We start from the raw sequence: 8,014 nt of genomic DNA on the forward strand, positions 1-8,014 counted from the left end.
AACAAGAACTGAGCTTTATCATTCTAAGCTGTGCCCCTCAATCATGCCAGACCCTCCTATTAACACTAAGCTGGTGTGTGATTTCATTAAATGAATAGCTGATTGTACAGTAATTACAACCTTCTTTGGACTGTTGTTTTTTGTTTTTTTTAATTTTAGTTTCCCAAATACCCCAGATGGCAAGGATGGGGGTTTTCTGGGTTTCCCTCCCACTTAGCCATGGTCTGAACATTTCCAATCAAAGAATTTTACTGGAAAACAAAAAAAAAAAATGCTTTTGTATAATTACATTCTCAGTCACTTGTAATTTTGTAACTGAATTACTAGAAGGGCCTGCAATTTAGCCCTGATTCCAGTGTAGCTGTCTGCAGTCTGCATGGTAGCAGCATGATGCAATTACCTGTGTGGCTCCTCTGGCCACACGTGTACAGCTGGGAAGCCTTTGGTGATCACTGTTTACATGCAAGAAAGAAACATCATAGCATCATGGTGTGAGCGGGTGAAACTATAATTAAGCAATGGTATCATTTTATTCCCAAGACATCAATAACAGTGACTGGCACTTTCCCAACTGTGGTGGTCTCAGGCCCATTCCTGAAGTCCTCATGCAGGAGAAACTCCATTTGAGGTCACAGGGAGTTTTGCCCAATGAAAAGCTGAAGCTCTTGGCCTCACACTATGGCTGTTGCCTCAGTCTTCTTTTGAGAGCAGGCAGGATGAAGCCAAATGCATGCATTACTCCCCAGTTACTGCTTCTCAGGTAGGAGAAGTACATAAAGAATAAGAGCCCCTGAAATCTGTACTAGGTAGGAGTGACTTGGCGAATGCCAAGCTGGCCACCATTGCTGGTGTGGTGAGAGCAGGGGGGGACCTTTCTAGGACTCGGCTATCCCCCAGTGGTGGTGGATCCCAGTAAGGAAGGGGCTGATCATGCCCTGCTCACACCCCCACACCTAAGTTCGTCGGCACACTCCAAACCAGGAGCACGTCACTGAGGTTGCTCTGGCCTCATCCCTGTGTGCCTGCCCTTGGTGCCTTTAAATCTCCAGCAGGCCTGAGAGTGGGTGCTGGGGGAAAGCCTGGAGTGGGCTGACTGAGAAATGCCCAGGTCTGGGGCCTGCCTGCAGACTCAGGCAGCAAAGCATGCTATGCCCCATCCTCACCAGGACCCTCCACTGCCACAGCGTAGACAAGCCCAAGAAGTCCAGAGCAGCAGCTGCTTTGCCCTGGCCTACATGATAATGTGTTGTAGAAAAGAAAAAGCATGTCCTTAATGCACTTCCAAAGACCAGACAGTCTGACCAAAGCTCTCTGAACCTGTTTTAAAGGGACCACACAAGGGTTATTCCAAAAACTCCCAAACATTCTGCTGTAAAGTTCTAACACGGAGGGATTAAACAGACATCCCTTGTTAATAATACATTCCAGGCTACATTTGAGTGCCATCCAAGGGAAGTTTTGATCCCCCACTGCACTGTTATTTACTAGTTAAGGCCTGAGGTAAGAGAGTAAAGGAGAGCACAGTTGACTTCAGTGGAAATGGTAGGTTCTCCTCTGTTCTTAGTATTTGACTCATCATTGATGTCAGTGGCTATTTCCCTCAGTGCAGATGAGGTGCTAACTGGCCCTTTCTCCTACACAGGGTACATCTCCAACTCCTGCAAGTGGCCCCTGTGAACTGTGGGTGCAAGGGCTCAGCATGTCACAAGATATCTGCCTGAGTAAGCCATGAGTGAGGACATTAGGAAATGGTATATTTCATGTCTTTACAGAGGTCATGATGACCCTCTCATCACCAGGGAGAGATGATGCTGAAGTGGTGGTAGAAACAATCAGTTAGAAGGGAAACGCACATCTATCATATAGAATTGGAGATGTATCTTTCATTTGGGACAAGAAAGGATATGACTACACAGCAGTGTAGCTGTATATCCAGCTAATCTGGGTCATGGAGCAGCCTGAACTTCAGCCCAGGCTAAACACCCAAGGATGTACCAGACTCCTAGGTTTGTACAGGCCACAGTGAAGACTGTACTGCCCTGGCCATGCTATTGCTGGTAGCTGAGCTAGGTAGATTAAAGCTAGCCCAGGTATATCTACAAGCCTTTAAGTCACATCTACAATTGCAGTGTTGACAAATGCTAGAGCAAGTTAATTTTAACTTTCCCAAACCTGTCAAATTGTGCCTCTTTTAAGCTATTCAGTGATAACAGTGATTTATGTTTCTGGCACTGATACGATGAGGGCAGTTTCTGAATACTTAGGTCTGGACCAGGGATGGGTATTTATTTGAGCAAAAGCATCACTTAAACAATTTCGGTGAGATGTTGGGGGTCAGAGGGGTGGGGGCATTGCTGACCCATACTGGTGTGACAGGGTGCTGACCCAGCCAAGCATGGCAAGGGGACATTGATCCTATCTGGCCCTGCCCATCCTCCTATTCCACTCCCAGTCACTGCTCCCCTTCCACCCATGGCCCCCTCCTATCTGCCCTGCCAAGCATGCCCTGCCTGTGGGGGTCCTGGGCCAGACTCCATGGAGACCCTGCCCACCTGCTCTGTCTGGCACCCCGGCGGTGGGTGCAGGGAGGACTGGCAGTGGCAGCCAGGCAGAGTGAGCCACTACTATGGGGCCACCAGGAAACCAAGTCCAGCTGCTACACTGCACCGTCCCACCGTACATCCGAGAGCAGCAGGGCCTGCACTACAAGCCATGGCCCAGGCTACTCCCTCCGCCTGAGCTGGGCAGGGCTGAGAGACCCGCTGTGGACTGAACAGAATCCACTGTGGGGCTGGATCTGGCCCACAGATCATATTTTGCCTATCCCTTGTCTGGACACGTGAACAACATACCACAGAGTAAAAGGAAACAGGGTTTTAAGTATGCCAACTGCTCTGTGATGCACAGTACCTGTGTGCATGCTCCTACCCCACTGTAAGAGAAAAATAACCCATGATAGTTCAGCCCTCGGTGAAAGAAGGTGAGCTACTGTGCTCACAGGGACAACTGCCATGGAGCAGCTGCCTCTCTAAATACCTGCCTCCATGTACTCCTTGGCATATAATCCATCTGCCCATAGCCTCAGGTGATAATATCATATCAACTCCATCCTGCCTTTTAACTCTGTTGAAAGCAGGTTCAGTATAAAACAGAGCTAAACCAATTTCTGCCTGAACTAACATTTTGTTTCTTTGCTACAGTTCAATTTAATGGCAACACTTTCATGCCTTTAATTAACTTGCATCTGTTTTGTGTTCAAAATTTACAACACTTGCCCACTTTGGATACAGTAGTTTATGTCCCAGCACCAAACATATGTTCATGCTTACTACAAACTGGTTCTGAATTCTTTGACTTAACGCTGTATCAGTTAATTATCCTTTTAATAGAAAACTTATGAGGCTGGGCTGAATCTTTTAACACAGGGGTTATCAAACTTTGCACTACCGCAACCCCGAGTGCTGGATGGTGGTAGCGGGGGACAAGGAGCTTGCATGCGGCAGTGGCCGCCACCATCCACCACTCCGTGCTGCCACCGCACATTGCTTTCCCGCACCACTGTGGTACCCCCTGGGAAGTTTGTGCCCCCTTTTAAGTTGCTTGCGACCCCTGGGAAGGGGGGGGGTCACAACCCAGTTTGAGAACCCCTGCTTTAACAACACTACAAACAGGAATTGTTTGGATACTGTTAAGCAATTGTCCATAGAAAGAACCAGCACGGCCTAAGGTTCAGAGGTGCTGAGCACCTGGAAGTTCCCACTAAAATTATTGGGAGTGTAGAAACCCATTACCTCTGAAAACTAAGTAGGGAATGTTTTTCTTAGATGTACCTCACAGAGCTTAGATAAGTGACTTAAACTAAAAGTCACTGGGGCTCTGGGGATCTTCAGGAACTTTTAACACTGAGAAGAGCCCTCTGTACTGGATGCCTCTCACCTCTTGAAACCAAGGATGGAAATAGATGTCACCTTTGTGCCACCACAAAGTCTAGGTAAACAGATACTCATGCCCCCTGTCATGCCACAAATGCCCAAAATTTGTGGCTGTGACAAAGGTGGAATCAATTCATGTCACTGATTAGCAGTGGACTCCTGTTTCCTTTATGGTACGAGCCCCTCAAGCCTCAGGAGAACACACTGCCCATTGTCCCACAGCATCAGTAGCCAGGACAATGGGCAATGTGTGTTTTGCACAATGAAGAAGATCAGCTGTGCCAGGGCATATGCCAGCATAACTGATACACTTCATTTGACAATGTCTGTTTCTAGCCTAAGAAAACATCACAAAGAGATTGTGGAAGGGGCAGAGGGGAACTGTTCGCCACTACACATTCCATGAAATGATGTTCTAGTGTCCTGATATAGGCTTGAATGAAGATCAAGGCACCAACAGTTCACTCAGTCCCATTTTATAGGGGCAGAATGCTTTGACTTCAATACAGACACATCTGGTTTTCACCCAGGAGGAACATCAGGCCACAGATCTAACAAATTATGCCAACCTCCAGGTGGAATAGTAATACACATAATTTTTCTCGAAACTGGAGCCTCTAGGGAAATGACTGAATAAATGTGCTTACTTTTTACTTTTATATAAAAGGGGTGTTTTCTAAGTTTAATAACATTCTTCTCTTCCAGTACTGTTATGCTCCTATTGGGAGCTGTAATTAAAGTCATTGATAGGCTGTGTGGTTTGGTTTATAATCGTTTGCATTACCTTTCATTGGAATTGTAATTTGCATTGTGCCCCACTACAGTAAAGTTTGCACTTCATTGCTGGCCCTGCTCTGTTTGTCCTGTTCTACCTGAGAGCTGGATTTAAACCATAGACTGCCACAGACTATTCTTGTACAGAAAAAGTAGTTTACACAAGAAGGATTTACAAGGCTCAAGCCCTTTAAACTGAACTGTTACATATTTTTCAGCCAAGTAAAATAAAACTCAGCCTAGCAGTCACCTTAGGTCCCGTCTGATCACCAAATGCTTGAGTCAGCAATTCCCAATGCTCGCAGTGTTTTTGTTTTATTTTTAAATTTGACCAAGAGGCAGATCCTTAACTCCTTACTCAGGCAAAGTCTTATTATGAAACTGAGGGCCCAACTGTATTAATCTCCCATTGTGGGACACAAGAGATAGGTGTTTCCCTGTTTCCCCCTCTCTAGAGGAGCTGAGCTCAAAGAGGGCTTTTGCAAGAAGTAGTTGAGTAAGCAAACATTCTGCTGCCAATTTTAAAATGTCACAAGTATCTACACATCCTTTAACTTGACTGACTATAAACAGTGAGGGCTGCATATGTCCCTGTCTATGGAAAGTAAAGAATATAGAGTAGTCTCAATTTCCCACATTCTCACTGGCATCCATTATGGTTGTTCAACTGAAGCTAATAGAGTGACACTGAAATACCAATTGAGGATCTGGCCTTCTTCTCCAAGAGGTTTGATATTCCTCTTCTGAAGAAAGAACTATTTTATATCCCTCTCCCGAGAGCTAGGGCTACTCAAAAATCATCTGTATCTCTAAATACACTCAGTTGAAGATCTGTCTCAAGCTTAAGTAGCTCATCATGCTAACGATTTCTGCACCCAACCAAATGTACAGGAGCAAAGTGGGTAACAGCATGTCCAGCCACCTTTAACTCCCCAGCCCAAACAATCAGGTACCTATTGACCCAGCTGGGTCAATAAGAGATGACTTTCAGCAAACTGGAACAAGGCTCAAACTCATGCTTCCAGATCCATTGCAAGACAGTTTAACAACTCTGCTACCAGATTCCATGTCAAATTCACTATGAAGTGCTACCAGTTTGTCATTTAATAAATCAATAAATGCATCTTCATAATCACCAGCTGTAAAGAGGCTTTGGCTTACAGTTAGTCTCTCAGGGCCTATTTCACTCTGACCTAAGTTCACCAAGATCAGTGACATCAGAGATTGGATGAAGATGGCCCAAAATGACTGTGCTTTGTTTCCTTCTGGGTATGGATTGCCTTTATATTCTGTTTGGCTTGTCCTTCAATAAAACAAGTAGCAATTGCAATTAGATAACAGAGATCTGTAGCACTGACCATCTGTGACTGCATTAGTTGGCAGAGGTGGGGAAACACACGTGCAGGACTGTTGTCTTCTTAGCCATCTGGAGTTTATACAGTCTTCTCACCCATTCTGCTTGAAGTTTCCCACACTCAGAAAACCAGAAGATGACTGGACTCTTCAGCAGTCTGGTAGAAGTTCATTTCATCTGGTACCGAGTCATAGATGAAGGGAAGAATTCATAAACTCAGTTTCATTAGCTTTTGGCCTAGTGACTAGTCAGCATGTTATGAAGAGAATTGCTTTACATTACTTTTTCATTAGCCAATTCTCACTTTCTGCTATTTCCAATTCGCCTAGCCTCACTCCTTTGCTTTTCAGTGTACAGGCTCATAACAATTATCTAGAAGTCAAGGAAAGAGTATTAGGATTTAAGATTCCAGGCTCCATTTCAACAAAAGCTTTGCAATCCAGAGACACTAAAGGGAAAGGATTAAACTTCCATCTGTTTGCCTTGGGGGAAAAAAGCAGAGAAATCAGAGAGAGGTTTCAAGAGATACTCACATGATAATTCTGTACATTCATTAGGCAGTAAAGGCTCACATAAGACAAAATCTGCTTGGGAGTCATTCCAGTCAACAACCTAAAATAGCTTTTTAAATATTCGTTTTACATGCTGCAGACTGGAAAGACTCCTTCAAAGACATTTTTCTAGATTGTGTACTTACTAATTGCATCTTTAGGACACATGCCATCTGTAGATGAAAACCCCTTATGAAAAGTGGGAGGAAATGCCATACTCTTTCACTGCAATTGAAATGTAAACTGCAACATCAGGGTATCGTAAAATGCCAAAAGCAGTTCAATCATATTAAGAACTAATCAATTCATTTCCTATGGACCAAATGGTTCCTTCTGCTCCTAGGAACAGAGAGGAGTGAATACCAAATCATCTAGAGGAGAATGTTAAATGGGAAGTTGAACATCCCTTCTAGATCCATGCATGCTCCAAAGGCATCAGGTGCTTCAGAAACGGAAAATAAAGCCACTGTTCTAAGGCAAATGTCAATAGAAATGAATAATGAACAAATTAGCATCACATTTACAGCTTTCCTCCTATCTGATGGCAGCTTACTTTCTCCAATGTGGATTTGAAGACTGTTGTTTGATGTGAACAACCTGTTGCCATGGCACTTTCAGGTAGTGGAGAAGGGTGACTAGAAATTATATGGTGGAAACACAGGTTCTCAGCATGACTTTCCTAATATTTAAAGAAGTCAACAACTAAACACCCTTAGAGATGGCAACTGTGCCCTAGTTTTTCATTTTTGCTATTGTGGGTGCACAATGGTATCTAATGAAAAAAAAAACAAAGCAAAGCACATGCATTTCTCCTAGAACAGTCAAATAAATTGAATCTTCAGACTGGGTACAAAGGATCAAGGAAGACCCTGAAGACAAGTCAGGTAAAATACCCACCTTATGCACTGGATCCAGCATTGCTAACACAGTACTCATGGGCTACAGACAGAAATTACACATAAACCGGTTTAAGTGATCAGAAACTGGTTTAAACCTGTAATAGAACAGACATTCAGTGCACATAAACCAGTCTGAAAATGGCTGAAACCAGCTTGAGATAAACCTGGTTGAATGTAGTATCAGACTTAACTAATTTGGCTCAAACCAGTTTATGAAATGTCTGTCCCAGACCCCTTGCTGATTTAAGGTAAACCAGACACCCCAAGCAACCCAGCATGCTCTCTGGGCTGGTAGGGGCTCTCTGCTCCACAGCAGGGCTGGCCCCTCCCCTTTGCTCCCTGGCTGGAGCTCTGGCACGGACTGCAGGCTACTCATCCCCCTTCCCCCTCACTACTCCCTGCTAAGCAGGAATTCCTACCTCCCCTCTGCCTTGCAGAGAGGTGTCTGTGTATTAGTTAGCAGACCACATGCTGGCTATGGTCCATGCTGAATCAACAGGAAGA

General features: G+C 44.6%; 1 long non-coding RNA gene across 1 annotated transcript in view; it reads right to left on the minus strand.

Moving 5' to 3' along the window:
* The window catches only part of LOC109291289, a 395,467-nt gene that overhangs the window by 381,180 nt on the left and 6,273 nt on the right, over nucleotides 1–8,014 (minus strand). The window contains exon 2 of the long non-coding RNA XR_002095803.1: nucleotides 6,106–6,237. This is a non-coding gene — a long non-coding RNA (uncharacterized LOC109291289). The remainder of the gene's footprint in view (nucleotides 1–6,105; nucleotides 6,238–8,014) is intronic.

Source organism: Gavialis gangeticus, unplaced genomic scaffold, assembly GCF_001723915.1.
Source record: "Gavialis gangeticus isolate Ggan-Ray unplaced genomic scaffold, GavGan_comp1, whole genome shotgun sequence".
NCBI lineage: Eukaryota > Metazoa > Chordata > Crocodylia > Gavialidae > Gavialis > Gavialis gangeticus.